The sequence below is a fragment of the Boleophthalmus pectinirostris genome, unplaced genomic scaffold (assembly GCF_026225935.1).
Source record: "Boleophthalmus pectinirostris isolate CB_2022bp ecotype Guang Dong unplaced genomic scaffold, ASM2622593v1 HiC_scaffold_20, whole genome shotgun sequence".
Classification (NCBI taxonomy): Eukaryota; Metazoa; Chordata; class Actinopteri; order Gobiiformes; family Gobiidae; genus Boleophthalmus; species Boleophthalmus pectinirostris.
The window spans coordinates 30,826,410-30,852,274 of NW_026571153.1; the positions used below are offsets into that span (position 1 = coordinate 30,826,410).

Genomic DNA, 25,865 nt, shown 5'->3' on the forward strand with positions numbered 1-25,865 from the left:
ACGAGAAGAAATGTTTCAAACCCCAACAGCCGACATAAACCCAAACCCGAGCGACACGGCTAACCTAGCCCCCGGGACGACCAACACAACACCAGACAGAACAGAGGCTCCCTCATAGCAAAACAGCATCCTGTGCACGGGTTCATACGAACACTTCAAGACCAAAATGCTGAGGCAACAGCAGCAGCCACAGAGAGACAAGACACTATATTTCAATGTAAGTCAGTGACTAAAATCACTTTTAAGGGCAATTTTGTTACAGAGACTTAATAATCCATTTTTATTTATTGCTTTGGTTGTATTTGGTTCAGCAGTGGTTTATTCAAGTGCTTTTTTGTGAACAAGTCCTTGCTGTGAGCCAGACACATTAGGCTAGTCCTCTGTTAACAAGTCTGTTTTAGGCCTGTTGTTTTTGGTTGTCTAACACTTCCTGTGTTAAATGTTCTTTAGAAAGTAAGGTTTATTGATCTTTGAAAGGGTGTATTTGCATTTTATTCCATGGTCATTATATTAGTTGAAATTGGTCTCAAAATGTCAATATTATCGTTTATCGCAATAAATTCTTGGTCAATTAATCATCGAGCAAAATCTGTTATCGTTACAGGTCTACGGTGGCGTGGATTCAACTTTTCCACTCTAGAGTGTGGTTTCACATTTTTGCGTTTTTAAGCCCCAAAAACTCCATCACCATTTAAACGTAAGACACTTCCGATAAAATATTTTGTCCTTTTTATCCGCAAGCGTTCTAGTGTAAACAGGCTCATAGACAGACTTACACAAACATGTGGAAATGAAACAAAACACAAGTCCAGGTTTGTTTTCGATGAGGTAACATGAGTTAAAGCTCACAAGAGTCCATTTTGCATAATATAGGACTTTTAATAGCAAACTAAGACAGCAGCTATTAAGAAGAAATGAATGAAAAAGTTAAAAACAGTTGAACAAGGAACAAACCAGAACTAAACCAGGACTAAACCTTGACAAAAGTGAATCTACGGCAGGACAAAAGTAAAAAGGACCAAACCAAATTAAAACTAAACATTACTTTCGCTGCTTTTTATTATTAAAGTTCTCTATATGACTGTTCATCAAAGTATTTCATTTTACATTCCACTTTCACAACGACTAAAAAGCTGTGGGGACGTGGATGGAGGAGCCACTCACTGTGAACACACATGCTTTTATTTATTTTTCAGTGGAATAAAACTTGCCTTTACTTTAGACTTTGGCAGTGTCGCAATGTGGAATATTCCAGGCCCGGGAATAACACGTCCATGGAGACGAGTGAGTAACAGACCTGCAGTGCACCTTCAGGTGTTCACTGGAGATCTTTGCTTGGACACAGACCACAAGTTGAGACCAGTAGTTCAACATAATGAAGTAAAAGTAATAAAGTATTTAAGTATAAACTGTAGGAATCTGTACCTTACTTAAGCCAGGCGTACACTGTGTGAGTTTTGGCCCATTTTGAGATTTTTAATTTTTTTTTCGGTGCAAATGTTTTTGCTGACTTTTGGCTTAACTGTGTGTCGTGTAGTAAACATAGTGTAACGCGAACCGTTTAATACCTCACGACCAGCTCCCGATCAGCAATCGTAGGTTGCAAAAATATCAAACCTGTTAGAATTCCAGTCGCCTCTCGTGAGAGTTTCGCTCTGTTGAAGTTGTTCGTTCAGTGTGAGAACATGAATCGTGAGCTGTGAACTTTTAAACCATGCGATTTGGTCGCACAGTTTGAGCTGGAGCTAAGTGACACGATTGAAAATATTGCACAGTGTACGCCCGGCAGTAAGTATATGATTCACTAGCCTGATTCATCAGCTGCTTTCACTTTGTGGAAACCGTGTGACCTCGCAGCATTAGGATTCATTCACTCGACAATAGGAAGGTACTTTTTTTATTTAACCAATCGCTGCTGTTTGGTCGTGACGTTTGTTAATGCGCCAAATCCCATAGGAAGAAGGACAATAATGTCTTTCCCCTTTAATAAAATTCACCAAACATTTCCAGCTTTAAATCCTCAATCTCGGGAATCGTTGTCAACACAGAAAATACGGCTTCGTCTACAACTTTTACTGTTGTGCTGTTCCACAAAAGGGACCCAGACAGACGCTTGAGTTTGACCTCATGGCTTCACAGTTTCTTGCAAACCGTCTAGTGTATTCTGATTCTTGACCTAGTCTCTGGAGAGAAACGAAATTGAGCAGAGGCACTAACTAGGTGGCGCCGGTCTGACTAACATTTCACTTCTACTCCATTACATTTTACTAGGACTGAAAAGTAAAAGTAGTTTCTATTATAGTTTGAGACCTGCTGAAAAGGCTGAGGGTTTGTTTTGAACATGCTTAGTTTGAGCAAACACAAACATATCAACAACTAAATCACTACACTTGAAGCTTTATTAGATCACAAAATACGCACAAAATACTAATACTAATAATGACTTTTTACTCTTTCAGTACATTTTTAAACGTGTACTTTAAAACTCGATTTATTCATGTGATACTTTTACTTTTTCTTGAGTATATCTTTACTCTGGTATCTTTTACTTCAAAGTGAACTGTGTAACATTCCTAGTGGAGGGTCTGCCACCAGCTTGTCTCCATGGAAATGTTATCACTTTGTCTAGAATGTTCCACAGGGTCGATTAAACCAATGAACACAAGAGATAAGAGCAGATGTGTGGAGAGTCGCACCTATTCACAAGAGGAATGAATGTATTTTTGAGCAATAAAAACATCTGTAATGAATAAATGCCAGATGGATAAACAATAATATCTCTATGGAGACAAGAACGTGACAGACCGTCCACCAGAAAAGTTGCGCAGTGCACCTTTAACCTTTACAAACTGTTCATTTTTTAAGCCTTCATAGTATGATTCAGGTTCAATTTGACCTGGACCAAGAATTCCCTTATAGTAAGTGTCTATCTTTCTATTTAGAATGTCTAAATAGACTGTCCCACGTTAATAAATATGTGTAATATCTAAATATAAATGTTTCAAAGAGCAGGAAGACCACATTTTCATATTTTCATGTTCTTCTTTTGCATGTATGAGACAACTGTGATGTCCTGAGTGAAAACAAACTTAGAAGAAAAGATCTCTCTCCCATTTAATTGACTTCTTTTCTTTATGTGCTCCATAAACAGGATGATCACTCTTTCGCTGTTTTGAGATTCCCCTTTGCTCCTTCAAAAACAAACAGGTGTCTAATTCTTGGAACCTGGGGCATGGGGGAATCTCAAAACAACTCTTGAACTCTGTCAACACTGTCCCATAAAAAATACATACAAACATGGTCTGTACAGTTTCAAAATTCTCTAAAACTTCCATTTTCCTTCATTTGATTCACACTAGAGCTAAAATCCATCTCAACAGGGTTAGACCTGAACCAGCCTCAGTGTCCAAACATTTGTTGCACCTGTACAAAACTATAAAATTTCTAAATATTTTCATTTTTGTGCGTTTTGGCAGAATTTAGGAAAAGTCATCGAATTTCAAGACTCTTTGATGTCAAAACGGATGAAATTTGGTTAAGGGTTAAGTCAGAATTGAGTATTTTATACACAGTGTTGGGGAGTAACAGATTACATGTACCAGAGTTACGTAATCAGAGTACAAATTATGAGTAGCTGTATTCGGTTACAGTTACTGTTTTAATGAGAGGTAATTGGATTACAGTCCCACAGTAAAGTTGTTAAATGCGTGCAGCCGACTCGTTATTAATACACCACAGTTACTTTGTTGAAATAAGTGGATTACACGGTGGTATTTTCCTGTTTTCACATTTCAGGCTAAATCCCTTTTCTTTTTCTTTTTTTTTGTAATTTCACTCATTGCCGGACACTAAACCAGGACTACATCAGGATTGAACAAGGACTGAACCCAGGTCTAAACCAGGACTAAAACCAGGGCTAAAACCAGGTCGAAAGCAGGACTAAAACCAGGTCTAAACTAGATCTAAACCAGGTCTAAACCAGGTCTAAACCAGGGCTAAAACCAGGTCTAAACTAGATCTAAACCAGGTCTAAAACAGTATTTAACAGGACTAAATCCTGCTGCGTGGACGTGTCTCCTCCTCTTCTATCAATAATATTTTTAATTTGGTTCAGTAAAGTCTGGACTTTTTATTGTTTTTTAGCAAACAAAACATCTTATGTGAAGATTTCCTCGTCTTTGTTTCTCTACAGCAAATCAAGTAATCTAAAGTATTCAGATTACATTACTCACTTTAAGTAATTTAATGGATTATGTTACAAACTACATGTTGGGGTATGTAATCTGTAGGGGAATACATTTTAAAAGTAACTTTCCCAACACTGTTTATACACTACTTTCTTGTAAAACTGAGACAAATCACTATGTTGGTAAAGATCTGCAGGGACAGGGGACACAGGGGCTCAAAACTGGGACTGTCCCGGGTCCACAGCTTGAGACACACGTGTATCGCGCCTTGGGGCTGTGGCTGCCCTAAACAAACTTTACATTACCATCTCTATAAGCGCACAGACAAGCAAATCCTCCAGCTAAACCGGTACCTTGAAGTTTGTAGTAAAATAAAACACGACCGTAGTGGGTAGCCTCTTAATTTAAAAGACAGTTTGTTGTGGTTACGAGAACAAATTACTGTTCCTGTTAATGCGAAATAATGCTTTAATTAGTTCGATTGTTAAGTCATGACGTGAGATCTGCATTGTTTGTAGTCTTACGCGCGTTTTATATAATGTTTTAATGTTGATTCCGCGTGCTTTTTCTTTAGCTAACTAAAAAAAGCTTTGGAAATCTGCGTGAAGACTCAATTTCCTCGATATTTTTGAAGTTACGTGAAAGACAGAAAAGTTTAAGGTACTTTCCAAGCACTTTTGGCAAAGTTTGGAGACTTTTACGCAACGTTTAATCTACACCTGTTTAGCCCGCCTGACAAGATGATCGACTTTCCTCAAACTTTTTCTTTCAAAATGACAAAAAAAATAAAACTACTCACCGCTTCAAACTCCGCGCTGTGTGTCGAGTTTGGGGGAAAAAATAAATAAAACTCCTGAATACTTTTTATGACTGTCGTGAGTTGATCCGTGTCGTTGGTTGTTTTGGGTTGACGGCGCTGCGTAAAAGTGAACCCCAGTCCTCCCGGAGCGTCAGTACGTACGTGTCACGCAACAGTGCCAGGCCCCGCCCCTCGTACCTGCCTTCGGAAATGACTCACCTGATACAAGAGAATTCAAGAGTTGATTTCGTAATAATGTAAGGATTTTCGAGGGGCCAATGACTAACGCGTTCCTGAGCCGATAAGAACAAGACGAAGCATCCTGTAATTCCTCCAGTGGGTGTGAGAAGTTCTGAGTCAATTATAATTCTCAAATAATGATTAAAGCCGATGTAATTTACTCTGAAACTAAAACTAAACCGAGATGAACTAATAGAGCTAAAATACTACAAATACTATCTAGCCTACTCCTCCTACTACTACTGACAGGATAAATAACTAGGATTAGGTGGTGTTGTATTCAGTGTTGGGAAGTTTACTTTTAAAATGTATTCCCCTACAGATTACAGATTATATACACCAACATGTAGTTTGTAACATAATCCATTAAATTATTTAAAGTGAGTAATGTAATCTGAATACTTCATATTACTTGATTTGCTGTAGAAAAGCAAAGACGAGGAAATCGAAACACCAGATGTTTTGTTTTGTCTGCTAAAAGAAAATAAAAAGTCCAGACTTTACTTAACCAGATTAAACATATTATTGATAGAAGAGGAGGAGACAAGGTCCGTGCGGCATGATTTAGTCCTGTTAAATCCTGTTTTAGACCTGGTTTAGTCCTTTTTAGTCCTGGTTTAGACCTGGTTTTAGTCCTGGTTTAGTCCTGTTTAGTCCTGGTTTAGACCTGGTTTAGTCCTGGTTTAGTCCTGGTTTAGTCCTATTTAGTCCTGGTTTAGACCTGGTTTTAGTCCTGGTTTAGTCCTGGTTTAGTCCTGGTTTAGTCCTGGTTTAGTCCTGGTTTTAGTCCTGGTTTAGACCTGGTTTAGTCCTGGCTTAGTCCTGGTTTAGTCCTGGTTTAGACTTGGTTTAGACCTGGTTTAGACCTGGTTTAGACCTGGTTTAGACCTGGTTTAGTCCTGGTTTAGTCCTGGTTTAGTCCTGGTTTAGTGTCCGGCAATGAGTGAAATTACCAAACAAAAAAAACAAAAAAAAAGGGAATAGCCCAAAATGTGAAAACAGGAAAATAGCACCGTGTAATCCATTTATTTCAACCAACTGTAATCCAATTACCACTCACTGAAACAGTAACTGTAACTGAATACAGTTACTCTCAAATCTGCAAAGCAAATTTACCTAAGGCTACAAATAAAGCAACCTAACCTAACCTAACCTCATAATTTGTACTCTGATTACGTAACTCCGGTACATGTAATCTGTTACTCCCCAACACTGTAGGTGGTGTGTATCTACTGCTTCACATTTGCACTGATGATCTCTCTCTTTTTAGAATCAAACCCTAATCGCGACGCTGCTTCCCACCCAGAGTTCACACCACCAACACCACAGCACAGACAAAGGAGAAACAGGTCAAGGATGACTAACTCAGAGGACGGACAAGCAGCGTTTAAGTGTGCTATAGGGTAAGAGAAGAGTTTTTGGGGTGAATAAAAAATGGTTTTGGTGCTGTATTCTCCAAGGGTGAGGTAAGAGTTTTCTTATTATTTGCAAAAATGTGCACATATCTAATCATTGAGCTTTATTGCAGCTTTTGGTTGACACATAAAAAGGCGTCAAAGGAGGGAATTGTTAGGATAAATGACTAGGCTTAGGTGGTGTATAGGCGAGTTTCATTGTTGACAAAAGCGCGCGTTGCATGCTGGGAATTATTTTGGTCGACTCACGACTCATCACCCTGATAACACCAGCAAGACGCTCATGTAAGGGGAAGTGAGATGAATCAGGGGGATCCTTGTCACAGTCGGAGAAGATTGTGCAACGTGTCAAGAGGCCTGGCTGACCTGAGCACCAACGAAGAGGCACAAAATCTAAACCACGGTCGCCTCCCACTATAGTTTGTGTATAAAAATCACTGTATAGCATAAATGATGAACTTTTACGCCTGTGTTAACATTATTATTAGTCTGTACGACCATAAACGAAAAACAAAAAATCCTTACATTCTTTCATTCTCATTGTAGTTTATTTTGCACGATCATAAATGATAAAAAAATTTCGCTTTTGTTAACATTATTATTAAATTGTATGACCATAAACGGGGAAAAATAAATAAATAAAATAAAAATAAGAACGAGGAAGAAAGAAATTTCTGGTAGAGATTTTGGTTTGTAAAATATTCGGTGCAATAACTTTAAACAGTCCAACACTGTAGAAACCTTTTAAAAAGACTATAGACTGCTGTGTTTTGGAAAATATGGAGCTCTGGAGTTGATGAATTGTGCGTTGAGTTTTGTTTGTTTTAATTTATATTTTGTTTATTTATATGTACAGTGAGTGGAGCTGTGAATGCAAACTTGTTGTGCAGGTGTTTGGTACCTTTTGTTTCAGCTCGGACTCTTCCTGTCATGACCCATGTAGTCATGGTTTATGTTTTGTTTTTGTTTGCTGTAAATGATCCAATATATAAATAAATAAATAAAATAAATCACTGTATAGGTGTAAATATTCAGTCTCAAGTATGACTTTGGAATAAGTAAATTATCTGGACTTTATTTCTGTTTCAAGTGTAATTTATTTTATCTAAGCAGAAACTAACAAACACGCGAGATAAAAGATTGTTCTCCTCAACACTACCTCCATCAATATACAGTCGACTACCTTTAGATGTAAACCAAGACTAAACCAGGACTCAATGGTAGAACTAACAAAAACATGAAACTGACTCTTTAATGCTACTGCTACTTAAAAATTTTACTTTTACTTTTGTACTTTGTTATCTTCCACCTGTAGTTATGTGTTCTGTTTCATTTGTTTACAGCCCATCACTTCGGTCCACTGTGTTGTTTTTAAAGTTTTTACACACAAGCATAATATACAACACTGACATTTACACAGGAGCAGAACATTAGTGTTACAGATCTGGTTTGTCTTAAGCCATTGTTTCTGATTACTTTTAAATGAACTGAATGTGGTGGAGTCTCTTCTAGCAGCTGGGATGTTGTTCCAGATTTCTGTGCCCTTGACTGATCACACCTGTTGACTGCAAGTTGTGCGTCTATAGGGTTTTGCACAGTCGCCTCTGGTAGACGCTCTTGTTCCCTGACCACTAGTGCTGGATTTGGGCTTAATGAACTCACCCAGAGCTGGTGGAGCGAGTCCATTTAAGACCTTGTAAACTGAGCAGGCGAGTTTAAATTTTTTAAAATTTCCAAACTTAGAATATTATACTTCTGTAGTATGAGACAATGATGAAAAGATAAAGATTTCCTATCAAATATCTTTAACACTTTTTTAAGGTTGTCATGCTTGTCAGTGACCATTTAGTAATAGAGTACTGCAATACTCGAGTTGAGTTGAGTCAGCCAACAGAATGATATCTCCTATCTTCAGATTCATAAAGCTTTAGGCTATTCATTCACAAGGGTGATTTATTCGACGGTGTTATGATAAGTCATTCTGCTTTGACCCAAAGTGCACATGAGGTGAGGTGAAGAAACTTGCTCAAAAGATTAATGTCAGAGGTGGGATTCAAACCCATCCTGTTGAATATGGGGAATACCATATTTTCCACACTATAGTTTGCACTTAAAAGCCTTTAATTTCATCAGAAAAATGACTGTGCGCCTTATAATCCAGAGCGCCTTATATATGAATTTATTGGGGTGTCCTAGTACGACTTTAGTAAACTACAAAGCTGCTCCACTTGCAGCATTACGGCTCCCGTAGTCAGGAGCATCAGGAGTAAAACATACTGTGATTCCTTTTAATGTCAAAATGCACCTGTCAAGAGACACGTTTACAACGCCCACTTTAAACTCAAGGCTGTTATAAAGTGAAAGTGTGAGCTGTGTGGGAGCAGTGGATGAGAGAAGAAGAACACACATTCACCAAGACAGAGAGACAGCACCGAGCCACTTACACCACGATCTGCCAATGGATCGTGGACGCCTGGACTAAGGATCAGTATCAACTGTGGTCCGAGCTTTCACCAAGACCAGAATCATCACTGAACTGCCAGGGAACAGTAACCACACTGACTCGGATAATGACGAGAGGGATGTGGACGTGATGGACGCTGTAATCACCCAACTGTGTGAACAATTATGACTTATTGTGAATACACCAACAATTTAACGTCTCAGACAGTTTTTTGTTTTTTTATGCGTTACAATTGAACAAAGTTGAGAGTTATTGTGAACGCGTTAAATAAAGTTTGACTGACTTATCTAACTGTTGTGTTTGGTTTACTGCACCTTATAATTCGGTGCAATTTATATGTGAAAAAAGTTCAAAAATAGACCATTCATTGACAGTGCACTTTATAATCCAGAGCGTCCTATAGTGCGCAAAAAACAGTATACTGCCAAAATAAACCACCAGACTAACTAAGGCTTAATTAAATAAAAAAATACACTTTGAATGGTTAAAAATCATCACAATTTGGTTGGAGCTTCGGTTGTGTTGAAAGTCGCTGTATAAATGCAATGATTAGTTAATTAAATATATCTTGAACATGCAAAAGCAATAGTCCCACAGCAGTCCACCCTGAAATACGTAGAACTGCACTGCCTCCTGGTGGTGTGCAAATACACGATTAAAGCATCAGTTCATATCCAAATAAATGACTTTTTATTCGGGAGAGTGTGATTTTCCTGTATATTTGTATCTGATATGTGAAGCCAGTTGAGACAGCGACATGGCTTCTTAAAATTACAGACTTCACGATTTATTTCCAAATCAGTACACCGCTTGCAGTTGCGTGTTACTTCCACTTGAAGGCAGTATAGACCGGACTTCTTCATGTGTCAGGATGGCCGAGCGGTCTAAGGCGCTGCGTTCAGGTCGCAGTCTCCCCTGGAGGCGTGGGTTCGAATCCCACTTCTGACAGAAAGCTTTTGAGCATTGCAAATAAATAATTATTAATGCCAAACTGTGAAACATTTCAGACAAACCAATAACACCCTCATGAAGTAAAGCGAACAGTGAACACTATTCACAAATTAGGAATTTTCTATAATGAAACATGCTAAAATAAATACATAAATAAATACATTAATGCATAATAAAAAACATAAATAAAAATGAAAAAAATATATATAATTTTTTTTTTATTTTATTATTTATTTATTTATTTATTTATTGTATTTTTAGACTCTAACAGTATTTTGCCTGTAGTTGCAACTTTCTGACACTTGGAGGCAGTATAGAGTTTGCTGTCACATGTCAGGATGGCCGAGCGGTCTAAGGCGCTGCGTTCAGGTCGCAGTCTCCCCTGGAGGCGTGGGTTCGAATCCCACTTCTGACAAACACCTTTTTAGCAACTTTGCAAAATAAGGTTCTAAATAAGTTCATTCAAGACCACGTAACAGTCTGTGTATAACATGCAGTCTACTTTTAAGGTGCACTATGTAACTTTCTGGTTGGGGGTCCGTCGCCTGATTGTTTCTATGGAGATGTCTGCTCTGCCTGGAATGAAACAGCTCTACCTTACATTACAAGTGCTTTCATAGCTCAAAAAATACCTAGAAAAATTGCATTCTGACTGTGATCGGAGTACAGTTTCTACAGATCTGACCTGTAATTTGGTCTGGTTTGGTCTCCATGATGATAGAAAGGATTAATGCCATACTGTGAAACAAACCAATAACATCCTCATGGAGAAAAGTGAACAGTGAACATCATACACAAACTAGGAATTTTTTAAACATGCTAAAAGCAATAATAATAATAATAATAATAATAATAATAATAATAATAATAATAATAATAATATGATAATAAACGTAGACTGAATACAAATACAAAATATAAACTATAGACCAGACATGTCAAACTCAGGCCCAGGGGCCAAGTTTGGCTTGCGATATAATTATATTTGGTAGAATGGAGACATTGTTTATTTAAAATGTTGTTATTATTTTATATGTTTTTTTATTCAATGATTGGCTTCGTGCTTTTCAAGGTGTGTTTTTAAGCAATAAATTCTGCAATTGAACAGACGCTAGAGGAATAAGTTTATTATGTCAAAAATTTCAGGCAAAGCAATAACATCTTCATGGAGACTAGAAGGTGACGCTAGAAAACTTAGTAGTGCCCTAACAAAAATGTTTTCTTTTTGTGTATTTATTTTTTGGTATTATTTGTTCAGGCTGATTTAGAAGTAAGTTGTGTGTATTAATATCTCTTACTGTTACTAATGTCCAACTGCAATTCATACACACATTTACGCTACTAAAATGAGCTGCTGTTTATTGGCACTGCTCAAAAGTATTCTGTCAGAAGTGGGATTCGAACCCACGCCTCCAGGGGAGACTGCGACCTGAACGCAGCGCCTTAGACCGCTCGGCCATCCTGACATATTTACACACAGAAGTATACTGCCTTGGTGTGGATAAACAAAGAACTACAACGTCAAAATGACAAGAGAGGCCAGAGCAGTTAACCATTTTTCTTTAAATTACATGTATTAATAAAGCTAAAAGCACAAACACAAATAGGCCAACATGACATATGATGGACTGCACTGCCCTCTTGTGGTAGAGGAGAGATACTGCAACTATACGATCCAAACTGTACCTTACATTACAGGTGGTTTTATTGCTGGGTTTCAGATGACATCATAACATTGTATAGGCCAATAATATTTACTACAAAAGGGGTCAGCTAAAATTAATATTGTTTAAATCCGGATTTTGAGTTCTTGAGTTGAATCACTTATAGAAATTAATAGATTCACCAATTGTGCATTTGTCTTTTGGATATTTCATGACAAATCTAATCATTCACATTCTAGATTTGAAAACCACCAACAGCTCAAAAATACCAATAGCCTCTCCACAGATCTGACCTGTAACTTGGTCTAGTTCGGTCTCCATGATGATAGAAAGGTGCAGTGCCATACTGTGAAACATTCTACCCAAAACCACAACATCTATACGAAGAAAAGCATTTGACCGACCCTCTACCAGGAAATTTACACATTGCACATGATTTATTTATTCATTTTTTTCTGTTACGGACTCCATTTTGATTACTTTTAAACAGTCTTTTAACTTCTAAACAGATAGAACAGAAGTTGGATTGCATATCGCTCTGGAAACTATTGTAATTTAACATTTTGACTGATTCAAAATTGAACTTGTAGTTGCACCTACCTGACACATGAAGGCAGTACAGACCTTACGGATTATATTGGCATGTCAGGATGGCCGAGCGGTCTAAGGCGCTGCGTTCAGGTCGCAGTCTCCCCTGGAGGCGTGGGTTCGAATCCCACTTCTGACATAGTTCTTTTGAGCCTTGCCGATAAACAGAAGCATCAGATCATCCGCATAGCCTGTCTATCCCCCCCGGCACACACATACACACACACACGCACGCATATACACACAGACACGCACATAAGGTTCACACTGTCACCAACCCCTGTCATCTTTGTTCCTATTTGTATGTAATGTTCAGTCGTAATGTCTGTCTTGTATGTCGTTTGGTTCCTATTTGTTGTAATCTATGTAGTTTGCAAATAAAAATTATTATAAAAATAAATAAATAAATAAATAAATAAATAAATAAATTTAAAAAAAAATAAACAGAAGCAGACTTCAGTACCCAAATTAACATTGTACATAGACATTAGTAAGAGATATTAATACACCATACTTACTTCCAAAGCAGCCTATTACATTTCACTAAGAAATAAATCCTCAAAAAACATTTTGATGCGGCACTACTAAGTTTTCTAGCATTACCTCCTTGTCTATATGCCTCTATTATATTTAGGCTTGCTCAAATGTTTTTGTTGTTCTTGTTTTTTGTTTTGTTTTCTATAATCTTATTAGTATTTTTGGACTTAAACAGTATTCTTGTAGTTGCACCTTTTTTACAAACTTTTACAGACTTAGTACAGACTTTTTTTTCTTTTTTTTTAAATGTCAGCGGTCTAAGGTGCTGTGTTCAGGTCACAGTCTCCCCTAGAGGTATGGGTTTGAATCCCACTTCTGACAGCCTTGAGCATCACCAAAAAACAGCAGAAAATTTCATTAGTTGTGAAAGTATCCATTATGGCTCTGAATGAAGAGCCACACACTCAGTGCAAGACCAGTAGGCCAAGTTAACAAACAGAAACTGTAAACAAGTAGATGTGTCAGTTCCAGATTAATTTCAGTGTAGTTAGCTCCTCCCTGCAGGCAGATATAAGGAAGTGTCCACCTGCATTCCGACCAGAACTGAAGAGCTGCGAAACATATTCAACCAAATAAATTTCTGTCCAGCTGACAAATTGAATTTCTCCTTTTGTCATAAATTAATTATAGTTAGTCATTAGCAATAGTAAGAGATATGAATACACACGACTTAGTTAAATGAAGAGAAGACCTAGAGTGCTTGTCTGGGTCATAAAAAAATTAGAAACCACAGGAGAAGTGCTTTACAAGGGTTAAACTGAAATCTCAGCAGACTGTGGCCTGCCCCTGACTAGAAAATGTGACACACAGACTGAAAAAAATGACAAGTCCTTTATTACATGTAGAGGGGTTTGGAGCAGTAACATGGTCATCATCAGGGCACTACTTATGTCACCTGTTCGTCTCCATGTTGTTACTGTTTTGCCAGAATTGACTCTTGTGAGCGTTAAATCATGTTCTAATGTTGTTACCTCCTCAAAAACATAACCACATACTCACATCTGCTGCACCTTGTGATGTCATGAAGTGGTATTTTTCAAGTGAACAGCTCCATTTATCTTTAGTTCAGTAGAGATAGGCAATTCCAGGGCTGAAAATATTCAAGTGTCAGAAAGGTGCAACTACAGGCCAAAAATACTCAGTACACTACTGTTTTTCAACTTTTTTTCTTTGAATGAGAGGGAGAGACCAACCACCGTGGAAGGTGAGAAACACTTTTTTTTTTTCATTTTTATTTATGTTTTATATTATTTATTTATGTATTTATGTATTACTTTTAGCATATTTCATTATAGAAAATTCCTAATTTGTGAATAGTGTTCACTGTTTGCTTTTCTCCATGAGGGTGTTATTGGTTTGACTGAAATGTTTCACAGTATGGCATTAATCCTTTCTATCATCATGGACACCAGACCGAGTCACATCTGTAGAAACTGTACTCCGATCACAGTCAGAATGCTGTTTTTCTACTTCTTTTCTTTTAATAGTAGTTGTAGTTTTCTTTTTGTGTATTTATTTTTTGGTGAAGTGTATTAGGCTGATTTAGAAGTAAGTAGTGTGTATTAATATCTTTAACTGTTACTAATGTCTAACTGTAATTCATACACACATTTACACTAAACTCTGCTGCTGTTTATTGGCACTGCTCAAAACTTCTCTGTCAGAAGTGGGATTCGAACCCACGCCTCCAGGGGAGACTGCGACCTGAACGCAGCGCCTTAGACCGCTCGGCCATCCTGACATGTGACCACAAACTCTATACTGCCTCCAAGTGTCAGAAAAGTGCAACTACAGGCAAAATACTGTATTAAAAAGTATTAAAAAATACTCAAAATAAATAAATAAATAATAATTTGACAAGGCCCCGACAGATGAGGAGCTCAGAGAAGGTCTCAGACAGTGGGGTCCAGAGGAAGAGGTGCTGGAGGGACCATCATGGCAGGACAAGCCCCTACATGGGGCGTACCACCGGAACAGAACTGAAGTGGCTGATATCAAGAAATCCTACCAATGACTTGAGAGGGCTGGTCTGAAGGACACACAGAGGCACTGATCCTGGCTGCTCAGGAACAGGCCCTGGGCACTCGAGCAATAGAGGCCCAGATCTACCACACCAGACAAGAGCCACGGTGGAGACTGTGCAAAGAGGCTCCTGAGACAGTGCAGGCACATAACTGCAGGTGTAAGATGCTGCAGGGAAACAAACATGGAGCGACATAACCAAGTGGGTGGCCTAGTGTACAGAAACATCTGTGCAGAGTACAGGCTGGAGACCACAGGATCAAGGTGGGAAACACCTTCAAAGGTTGTGGAGAATGACCGAGCCAAGATCCTGAGGGACTTCCAGATACAGATGGACAGGATGGTGATGAACCAACCAGACACAGTGGTGGTGGATAAGAAACAGAGCAGAGCCGTGGTGGTGGACATCACAATACCAAGTGATGGTAATATCAGGAAAAAGGAACACGAGAAACTAGAGAAATACCAGAGGCTCAAGGAGGAGCTGGAGAAAGCCTGGAAAGTGAAGGCATCAGTGGTGCCTGTGTTGATCGGACACTCAGGGCTGTAACCTCCAAACTGGAAGAGGCTACAACAGATACCGGGAAAAACAACGGACATCTCAGTCCAGAAAAGTGCAGGACAGGAACAGCAAAGATACTGCGCAGAACTGTCAAGCTCCCAGGCCTCTGGTAGAGAACCCGAGCTGAATGAGAGGGAGAGACCAACCACCGTGGAAGGTGAGAAACACTTTTTTTTTTCATTTTTATTTATGTTTTATATTATTTATTTATGTATTTATGTATTACTTTTAGCATGTTTCATTATAGAAAATTCCTCATTTGTGAATAGTGTTCACTGTTTGCTTTTCTCCATGAGGGTGTTATTGGTTTGTCTGAAATGTGTCACAGTATGGCATTAATCCTTTCTATCATCATGGACACCAGACCGAGTCACATCTGTAGAAACTGTACTCCGATCACAGTCAGAATGCTGTTTTTCTACTTTCTTTTCTTTTAATAGTAGTTGTAGTTTTCTTTTTGTGTATTTATTTTTTGGTGAAGTGTATTAGGCTGATTTAGAAGTAAGTAGTGTGTATTAATATCTTTAACTGTTACTAATGTCTAACTGTAATTCATACACACATTTACACGACTAAACTCTGCTGCTGTTTATTAGCACTGCTCAAAAAATTTTCCTGTCAGAAGTGGGATTCGAACCCACGCCTCCAGGGGAGACTGCGACCTGAACGCAGCGCCTTAGACCGCTCGGCCATCCTGACATGTGACCACAAACTCTATACTGCCTCCAAGTGTCAGAAAGGTGCAATTACAGGCAAAATATTGTTACGGTCCAAAAACACAAAAAAAAAAATAAAGAAAAAGAAAAGAAAAAAGTTCATTGATATTTTATTTTCATTCTATTTAGCAGCAGTGGACCTCAGTCTGTCGTACATCTCCACGTAAAAGCCACAGGCCACTCATTTGAGGACAGTGAGTTACAGATTTTTAGCCAGAGAGAAAAAATGGTTTGAGAGGGGAGTGAAAGAAGCCATTTTTATTAAGAAAGAGAATCCTTCTCTAAACAGAAATGGAGGCCTCAGACACCATCTATCTCCTATTTACAACCCCATCCTCAAACCTAAATCCAAACAAACAAGAGAACAATAAGTGTAATAAGTGCCAGGTCAGGTGCAGAGGTGTGGAAGCTCCATTATGGCCATTCATTGTTATGCTAATTGGACCCCACACCCTGCACAGGTCAATTAGCCGAATTAATGAGCAGAAACTGTATGAGGCATTAATCCTTCAACAAAGTAACTGAAATTACCTCTCATTGAAACAGTAACTGTAACTGAATACAGTTACTCATAATTTGTACTCTGATTACGTAACTTCGGTACTTGTAATCTGTTACTCCCCCAACACTGGGCATTAATGCTTTCTATCAACATGGACACCAGACCGAGTTACAGGTCACATCTGTAGAAACTGTACTCCAACCACAGTCAGAATGCTGTTTTTCTACATTTTTTCTTTTCTTTTAATGGTAGTTGTAGTTTTCTTTTTGTGTATTTATTTTTTGGTGAAGTGTATTAGGCTGATTTAGAAGTAAGTAGTGTGTATTAATATCTTTAACTGTTACTAATGTCTAACTGTAATTCATACACACATTTACACGACTAAACTCTGCTGCTGTTTATTGGCACTGCTCAAAACTTCTCTGTCAGAAGTGGGATTCGAACCCACGCCTCCAGGGGAGACTGCGACCTGAACGCAGCGCCTTAGACCGCTCGGCCATCCTGACATGTGACCACAAACTCTATACTGCCTCCAAGTGTCAGAAAGGTGCAACTACAGGCAAAATACTGTATTAAAAAGTATCAAAAATACTCAAAATAATTAATTAAATAAATAAGTAAATAATAAGTTGACAAGGCCCCGACAGATGAGGAGCTCAGAGAAGGTCTCAGACAGTGGGGTCCAGAGGAAGAGGTGCTGGAGGGACCATCATGGCAGGACAAGCCCCTACATGGGGTGGACCACCGGAACAGAACTGAAGTGGCTGATATCAAGAAATCCTACCAATGACTTGAGAGGGCTGGTCTGAAGGACACACAGAGGCACTGATCCTGGCTGCTCAGGAACAGGCCCTGGGCACTCGAGCAATAGAGGCCCAGATCTACCACACCAGACAAGAGCCACGGTGGAGACTGTGCAAAGAGGCTCCTGAGACAGTCCAGCACATAACTGCAGGTGTAAGATGCTGCAGGGAAACAAACATGGAGCGACATAACCAAGTGGTGGGCCTAGTGTACAGAAACATCTGTGCAGAGTACAGGCTGGAGACCCCAGGATCAAGGTGGGAAACACCTTCAAAGGTTGTGGAGAATGACCGAGCCAAGATCCTGAGGGACTTCCAGATACAGATGGACAGGATGGTGATGAACCAACCAGACACAGTGGTGGTGGATAAGAAACAGAGCAGAGCCGTGGTGGTGGACATCACAATACCAAGTGATGGTAATATCAGGAAAAAGGAACATGAGAAACTAGAGAAATACCAGAGGCTCAAGGAGGAGCTGGAGAAAGCCTGGAAAGTGAAGACATCAGTGGTGCCTGTGGTGATCAGACACTCAGGGCTGTAACCTCCAAACTGGAAGAGGCTACAACAGATACCGGGAAAAACAACGGACATCTCAGTCCAGAAAAGTGCAGGACAGGAACAAAGATACTGCGCAGAACTGTCAAGCTCCCAGGCCTCTGGTAGAGAACCTGAGCTGAATGAGAGGGAGAGACCAACCACCGTGGAAGGTGAGAAACACTTTTTTTTTTTTTCATTTTTATTTATGTTTTATATTATTTATTTATGTATTTATGTATTACTTTTAGCATGTTTCATTATAGAAAATTCCTCATTTGTGAATAGTGTTCACTGTTTGCTTTTCTCCATGAGGGTGTTATTGGTTTGTCTGAAATGTTGTCACAGTATGGCATTAATCCTTTCTATCATCATGGACACCAGACCGAGTCACATCTGTAGAAACTGTACTCCGATCACAGTCAGAATGCTGTTTTTCTACTTCTTTTCTTTTAATAGTAGTTGTAGTTTTCTTTTTGTGTATTTATTTTTTTGGTGAAGTGTATTAGGCTGATTTAGAAGTAAGTAGTGTGTATTAATATCTTTAACTGTTACTAATGTCTAACTGTAATTCATACACACATTTACACGACTAAACTCTGCTGCTGTTTATTGGCACTGCTCAAAACTTCTCTGTCAGAAGTGGGATTCGAACCCACGCCTCCAGGGGAGACTGCGACCTGAACGCAGCGCCTTAGACCGCTCGGCCATCCTGACATGTGACCACAAACTCTATACTGCCTCCAAGTGTCAGAAAAGTGCAACTACAGGCAAAATACTGTATTAAAAAGTATCAAAAATACTCAAAATAAATAAATAATAAATAATTTGACAAGGCCCCGACAGATGAGGAGCTCAGAGAAGGTCTCAGACAGTGGGGTCCAGAGGAAGAGGTGCTGGAGGGACCATCATGGCAGGACAAGCCCCTACATGGGGCGGACCACCGGAACAGAACTGAAGTGGCTGATATCAAGAAATCCTACCAATGACTTGAGAGGGCTGGTCTGAAGGACACACAGAGGCACTGATCCTGGCTGCTCAGGAACAGGCCCTGGGCACTCGAGCAATAGAGGCCCAGATCTACCACACCAGACAAGAGCCACGGTGGAGACTGTGCAAAGAGGCTCCTGAGACAGTCCAGCACAGAACTGCAGGTGTAAGATGCTGCAGGGAAACAAACATGGAGCAACATAACCAAGTGGTGGGCCTAGTGTACAGAAACATCTGTGCAGAGTACAGGCTGGAGACCCCAGGATCAAGGTGGGAAACACCTCCAAAAGGCTGTGGAGATGGTGATGAACCAACCAGACCGAGAAACAGAGCAAGATACCTGAGGGACTTCCAGATACAGATGGAAACAGGATGGGTGATGAACAGGCAACCAGACACAGTGGTGGTGGATAAGAAACACTTTTTTTTTTTTCATTTTTATTTAGGTTTTATATTATTTATTTATGTATTTATGTATTACTTTTAGCATGTTTCATTATAGAAAATTCCTCATTTGTGAATAGTGTTCACTGTTTGCTTTTCTCCATGAGGGTGTTATTGGTTTGTCTGAAATGTGTCACAGTATGGCATTAATCCTTTCTATCATCATGGACACCAGACCGAGTCACATCTGTAGAAACTGTACTCCGATCACAGTCAGAATGCTGTTTTTCTACTTCTTTTCTTTTAATAGTAGTTGTCTTTTTGTGTATTTATTTTTTGGTGAAGTGTATTGGGCTGATTTAGAAGTAAGTAGTGTGTATTAATATCTTTAACTGTTACTAATGTCTAACTGTAATTCATACACACATTTACACGACTAAACTCTGCTGCTGTTTATTGGCACTGCTCAAAACTTCTCTGTCAGAAGTGGGATTCGAACCCACGCCTCCAGGGGAGACTGCGACCTGAACGCAGCGCCTTAGACCGCTCGGCCATCCTGACATGTGACCACAAACTCTATACTGCCCTCAGGTGTCAGAAAGGTGCAATTACAGGCAAAATATTGTTACGGTCCAAAAACACTCAAAAAAAAATAAAGAAAAAGAAAAGAAAAAAGTTCATTGATATTTTATTTTCATTCTATTTAGCAGCAGTGGACCTCAGTCTGTCGTACATCTCCACGTAAAAGCCACGGGCCACTCATTTGAGGACAGTGAGTTACAGATTTTAGCCAGAGAGAAAAAATGGTTTGAGAGGGGAGTGAAAGAAGCCATTTTTATTAAGAAAGAGAATCCTTCTCTAAACAGAAATGGAGGCCTCAGACACCATCTATCTCCTATTTACAACCCATCCTCAAACCTAAATCCAAACAAACAAGAGAACAATAAGTGTAATAAGTGCCAGGTCAGGTGCAGAGGTGTGGAAGCTCCATTATGGACATTCATTGTTATGCTAATTGGACCCCACACCCTGCACAGGTCAATTAGCCGAATTAATGAGCAGAAACTGTATGAGGCATTAATCCTCAACAAAGTAACTGTAATTACCCCTCATTAAAACAGTAACTGTAACTGAATACAGTTACTCATAATCTGTACACTGATTACGTAACTTCGGTACTTGTAATCTGTTACTCCCCCAACACTGGGCATTAATGCTTTCTATCAACATGGACACCAGACCGAGTTACAGGTCACATCTGTAGAAACTGTACTCCGATCACAGTCAGAATGCTGTTTTTCTACATTTTTTCTTTTCTTTTAATAGTAGTTGTAGTTTTCTTTTTGTGTATTTATTTTTTGGTGAAGTGTATTAGGCTGATTTAGAAGTAAGTAGTGTGTATTAATATCTTTAACTGTTACTAATGTCTAACTGTAATTCATACACACATTTACACGACTAAACTCTGCTGCTGTTTATTGGCACTGCTCAAAACTTTCCTGTCAGAAGTGGGATTCGAACCCACACCTCCAGGGGAGACTGCGGCCTCCAAGTGTCAGAAAGGTGCAACTACAGGCAAAATATTGTTACAGTCCAAAAACACTCAAAAAAAAAAAAAAAGTTCATTGATATTTTATTTTCATTTATTCATTTATTTATTTTAAGCATGTTTCATTATAGAAAATTCCTAATTTGTGAATAGTGTTCACTGTTCGCTTTTCTCCATGAGGGTGTTATTGGTTTGTCTGAAATGTGTCACAGTATGGCATTAATCCTTTCTATCATCATGGACACCAGACCGAGTCACATCTGTAGAAACTGTACTCCGATCACAGTCAGAATGCTGTTTTTTCTACTTCTTTTCTTTTAATAGTAGTTGTAGTTTTCTTTTTGTGTATTTATTTTTTGGTGAAGTGTATTAGGCTGATTTAGAAGTAAGTAGTGTGTATTAATATCTTTAACTGTTACTAATGTCTAACTGTAATTCATACACACATTTACACGACTAAACTCTGCTGCTGTTTTTTGGCACTGCTCAAAACTTCTCTGTCAGAAGTGGGATTCGAACCCACGCCTCCAGGGGAGACTGCGACCTGAACGCAGCGCCTTAGACCGCTCGGCCATCCTGACATGTGACCAACAACTCTATACTGCCTCCAAGTGTCATAAAGGTGCAACTACAGGCAAAATACTGTATTAAAAAGTATTAAAAATACTCAAAATAAATAAATAATAAGTTGACAAGGCCCCGACAGATGAGGAGCTCAGAGAAGGTCTCAGACAGTGGGGTCCAGAGGAAGAGGTGCTGGAGGGACCATCATGGCAGGACAAGCCCCTACATGGGGCGGACCACCGGAACAGAACTGAAGTGGCTGATATCAAGAAATCCTACCAATGACTTGAGAGGGCTGGTCTGAAGGACACACAGAGGCACTGATCCTGGCTGCTCAGGAACAGGCCCTGGGCACTCGAGCAATAGAGGCCCAGATCTACCACACCAGACAAGAGCCACGGTGGAGACTGTGCAAAGAGGCTCCTGAGACAGTCCAGCACAGAACTGCAGGTGTAAGATGCTGCAGGGAAACAAACATGGAGCGACATAACCAAGTGGTGGGCCTAGTGTACAGAAACATCTGTGCAGAGTACAGGCTGGAGACCCCAGGATCAAGGTGGGAAACACCTCCAAAGGCTGTGGAGAATGACCGAGCCAAGACCGTGGTGGATGGTGATACCTGGCAGAGGGACAATCCAGATACAGAATGACCAGACAGGAGGATGGTGATGAACCAACCAGACCACAGTGGCGTGGTGGATAAGAAACACTTTTTTTTTTTTTTCATTTTTATTTATGTTTTATATTATTTATTTATGTATTTATGTATTACTTTTAGCATGTTTCATTATAGAAAATTCCTCATTTGTGAATAGTGTTCACTGTTTGCTTTTCTCCATGAGGGTGTTATTGGTTTGTCTGAAATGTTGTCACAGTATGGCATTAATCCTTTCTATCATCATGGACACCAGACCGAGTCACATCTGTAGAAACTGTACTCCGATCACAGTCAGAATGCTGTTTTTCTACTTCTTTTCTTTTAATAGTAGTTTGTCTTTTTGTGTATTTATTTTTTGGTGAAGTGTATTAGGCTGATTTAGAAGTAAGTAGTGTGTATTAATATCTTTAACTGTTACTAATGTCTAACTGTAATTCATACACACATTTACACGACTAAACTCTGCTGCTGTTTATTAGCACTGCTCAAAACTTCTCTGTCAGAAGTGGGATTCGAACCCACGCCTCCAGGGGAGACTGCGACCTGAACGCAGCGCCTTAGACCGCTCGGCCATCCTGACATGTGACCACAAACTCTATACTGCCCTCAGGTGTCAGAAAGGTACAATTACAGGCAAAATATTGTTACGGTCCAAAAACACTCAAAAAAAAAAAGAAAAAGAAAAGAAAAAAGTTCATTGATATTTTATTTTCATTCTATTTAGCAGCAGTGGACCTCAGTCTGTCGTACATCTCCACGTAAAAGCCACGGGCCACTCATTTGAGGACAGTGAGTTACAGATTTTAGCCAGAGAGAAAAAATGGTTTGAGAGGGGAGTGAAAGAAGCCATTTTTATTAAGAAAGAGAATCCTTCTCTAAACAGAAATGGAGGCCTCAGACACCATCTATCTCCTATTTACAACCCCATCCTCAAACCTAAATCCAAACAAACAAGAGAACAATAAGTGTAATAAGTGCCAGGTCAGGTGCAGAGGTGTGGAAGCTCCATTATGGACATTCATTGTTATGCTAATTGGACCCCACACCCTGCACAGGTCAATTAGCCGAATTAATGAGCAGAAACTGTATGAGGCATTAATCCTCAACAAAGTAACTGTAATTACCTCTCATTAAAACAGTAACTGTAACTGAATACAGTTACTCATAATTTGTACTCTGATTACGTAACTTCGGTACTTGTAATCTGTTACTCCCCCAACACTGGGCATTAATGCTTTCTATCAACATGGACACCAAACCAAGTTACAGGTCACATCTGTAGAAACTGTACTCCGATCACAGTCAGAATGCTGTTTTTCTACATTTTTTCTTTTCTTTTAATAGTAGTTGTAGTTTTCTTTTTGTGTATTTATTTTTTGGTGAAGTGTATTAGGCTGATTTAGAAGTAAGTAGTGTGTATTTATATCTTTAACTGTTACTAATGTCTAACTGTAATTCATACACACATTTACACGACTAAACTCTGCTGCTGTTTATTGGCACTGCTCAAAACTTTCCTGTCAGAAGTGGGATTCGAACCCACACCTCCAGGGGAGACTGCGGCCTCCAAGTGTCAGAAAGGTGCAACTACAGGCAAATATTGTTACAGTCCAAAAACACTCAAAAAAAAAAAAAGTTCATTGATATTTTATTTTCATTTATTCATTTATTTATTTTAAGCATGTTTCATTATAGAAAATTCCTAATTTGTGAATAGTGTTCACTGTTCGCTTTTCTCCATGAGGGTGTTATTGGTTTGTCTGAAATGTGTCACAGTATGGCATTAATCCTTTCTATCATCATGGACACCAGACCGAGTCACATCTGTAGAAACTGTACTCCGATCACAGTCAGAATGCTGTTTTTCTACTTCTTTTCTTTTAATAGTAGTTGTAGTTTTCTTTTTGTGTATTTATTTTTTGGTGAAGTGTATTAGGCTGATTTAGAAGTAAGTAGTGTGTATTAATATCTTTAACTGTTACTAATGTCTAACTGTAATTCATACACACATTTACACGACTAAACTCTGCTGCTGTTTATTGGCACTGCTCAAAACTTCTCTGTCAGAAGTGGGATTCGAACCCACGCCTCCAGGGGAGACTGCGACCTGAACGCAGCGCCTTAGACCGCTCGGCCATCCTGACATGTGATAACAGACTCTATACTGCCCTCAAGTGTCATAAAGGTGCAACTACAGGCAAAATACTGTATTAAAAAGTATTAAAAATACTCAAAATAAATAAATAAATAAGTTGACAAGGCCCCGACAGATGAGGAGCTCAGAGAAGGTCTCAGACAGTGGGGTCCAGAGGAAGAGGTGCTGGAGGGACCATCATGGCAGGACAAGCCCCTACATGGGGCGGACCACCGGAACAGAACTGAAGTGGCTGATATCAAGAAATCCTACCAATGACTTGAGAGGGCTGGTCTGAAGGACACACAGAGGCACTGATCCTGGCTGCTCAGGAACAGGCCCTGGGCACTCGAGCAATAGAGGCCCAGATCTACCACACACCAGACAAGAGCCACGGTGGAGACTGTGCAAAGAGGCTCCTGAGACAGTCCAGCACAGAACTGCAGGTGTAAGATGCTGCAGGGAAACAAACATGGAGCGACATAACCAAGTGGTGGGCCTAGTGTACAGAAACATCTGTGCAGAGTACAGGCTGGAGACCCCAGGATCAAGGTGGGAAACACCTCCAAAGGTTGTGGAGAATGACCGAGCCAAGATCCTGAGGGACTTCCAGATACAGATGGACAGAGGATGGTGATGAACCAACCAGACACAGTGGTGGTGGATAAGAAACAGAGCAGAGCCGTGGTGGTGGACATCACAATACCAAGTGATGGTAATATCAGGAAAAAGGAAACACGAGAAACTAGAGAAATACCAGAGGCTCAAGGAGGAGCTGGAGAAAGCATCGAACGTGAAGACATCAGTGGTGCCTTGTGTTGATCAGACACTCAGGGCTGTAACCTCCAAACTGGAAGAGGCTACAACAGATACCGGGAAAAACAACGAACAACTCAGTCCTAGAAAAGTGCAGGACAGGAACAGCAAAGATACTGCGCAGAACTGTCAAGCTCCCAGGCCTCTGGTAGAGAACCCGAGCTGAATGAGGGAGAGACCAACCACCGTGGAAGGTGAGAAACACTTTTTTTTTTTCATTTTATTTATGTTTTATATTATTTATTTATGTATTTATGTATTACTTTTAGCATGTTTCATTATAGAAAATTCCTCATTTGTGAATAGTGTTCACTGTTCGCTTTTCTCCATGAGGGTGTTATTGGTTTGTCTGAAATGTGTCACAGTATGGCATTAATCCTTTCTATCATCATGGACACCAGACCGAGTCACATCTGTAGAAACTGTACTCCGATCACAGTCAGAATGCTGTTTTTCTACTTCTTTTCTTTTAATAGTAGTTGTAGTTTTCTTTTTGTGTATTTATTTTTTGGTGAAGTGTATTAGGCTGATTTAGAAGTAAGTAGTGTGTATTAATATCTTTAACTGTTACTAATGTCTAACTGTAATTCATACACACATTTACACTAAACTCTGCTGCTGTTTATTGGCACTGCTCAAAACTTCTCTGTCAGAAAGTGGGATTCGAACCCACGCCTCCCGGGGACTGCGCCTGAACGCAGCGCTTAGACCGCTCGGCCATCTGACATTGTGACCACAAACTCTATACTGCCTCCAAGTGTCAGAAAAGGTGCAACTACAGGC

The 25,865-nt window shown here is 39.5% G+C and overlaps 1 protein-coding gene and 12 non-coding genes across 13 annotated transcripts in view; 3 read left to right on the plus strand and 10 right to left on the minus strand.

Annotated features, from left to right (window-relative positions):
* LOC110170302 (phosphatidylcholine:ceramide cholinephosphotransferase 2-like) overlaps positions 1–5,109 on the minus strand; it is a 29,734-nt gene extending 24,625 nt beyond the window's left edge. Inside the window, exon 1 of the mRNA XM_020935948.2 lies at positions 4,987–5,109. The gene's annotated coding sequence lies outside the window, so the exon portion shown is untranslated. The remainder of the gene's footprint in view (positions 1–4,986) is intronic.
* A 4,861-nt stretch (positions 5,110–9,970) lies between these two features.
* Positions 9,971–10,053, plus strand: trnal-cag (transfer RNA leucine (anticodon CAG)). The gene has a single exon. It is a non-coding gene; the product is annotated as a tRNA-Leu (tRNA).
* A 335-nt stretch (positions 10,054–10,388) lies between these two features.
* trnal-cag (transfer RNA leucine (anticodon CAG)) lies at positions 10,389–10,471 on the plus strand. The gene has a single exon. It is a non-coding gene; the product is annotated as a tRNA-Leu (tRNA).
* Positions 10,472–11,439: 968 nt separating this feature from the next.
* trnal-cag (transfer RNA leucine (anticodon CAG)) lies at positions 11,440–11,522 on the minus strand. The gene has a single exon. It is a non-coding gene; the product is annotated as a tRNA-Leu (tRNA).
* An 842-nt stretch (positions 11,523–12,364) lies between these two features.
* On the plus strand, positions 12,365–12,447 carry trnal-cag (transfer RNA leucine (anticodon CAG)). Its single transcript has one exon. It is a non-coding gene; the product is annotated as a tRNA-Leu (tRNA).
* A 2,056-nt stretch (positions 12,448–14,503) lies between these two features.
* On the minus strand, positions 14,504–14,586 carry trnal-cag (transfer RNA leucine (anticodon CAG)). The gene has a single exon. It is a non-coding gene; the product is annotated as a tRNA-Leu (tRNA).
* Positions 14,587–16,045: 1,459 nt separating this feature from the next.
* trnal-cag (transfer RNA leucine (anticodon CAG)) lies at positions 16,046–16,128 on the minus strand. Its single transcript has one exon. It is a non-coding gene; the product is annotated as a tRNA-Leu (tRNA).
* Positions 16,129–17,070: 942 nt separating this feature from the next.
* On the minus strand, positions 17,071–17,153 carry trnal-cag (transfer RNA leucine (anticodon CAG)). Its single transcript has one exon. It is a non-coding gene; the product is annotated as a tRNA-Leu (tRNA).
* A 1,468-nt stretch (positions 17,154–18,621) lies between these two features.
* Positions 18,622–18,704, minus strand: trnal-cag (transfer RNA leucine (anticodon CAG)). Its single transcript has one exon. It is a non-coding gene; the product is annotated as a tRNA-Leu (tRNA).
* Positions 18,705–19,839: 1,135 nt separating this feature from the next.
* Positions 19,840–19,922, minus strand: trnal-cag (transfer RNA leucine (anticodon CAG)). The gene has a single exon. It is a non-coding gene; the product is annotated as a tRNA-Leu (tRNA).
* A 1,486-nt stretch (positions 19,923–21,408) lies between these two features.
* On the minus strand, positions 21,409–21,491 carry trnal-cag (transfer RNA leucine (anticodon CAG)). Its single transcript has one exon. It is a non-coding gene; the product is annotated as a tRNA-Leu (tRNA).
* A 1,138-nt stretch (positions 21,492–22,629) lies between these two features.
* Positions 22,630–22,712, minus strand: trnal-cag (transfer RNA leucine (anticodon CAG)). The gene has a single exon. It is a non-coding gene; the product is annotated as a tRNA-Leu (tRNA).
* Positions 22,713–24,193: 1,481 nt separating this feature from the next.
* On the minus strand, positions 24,194–24,276 carry trnal-cag (transfer RNA leucine (anticodon CAG)). The gene has a single exon. It is a non-coding gene; the product is annotated as a tRNA-Leu (tRNA).
* Between the last annotated feature and the right edge of the window lie 1,589 nt (positions 24,277–25,865).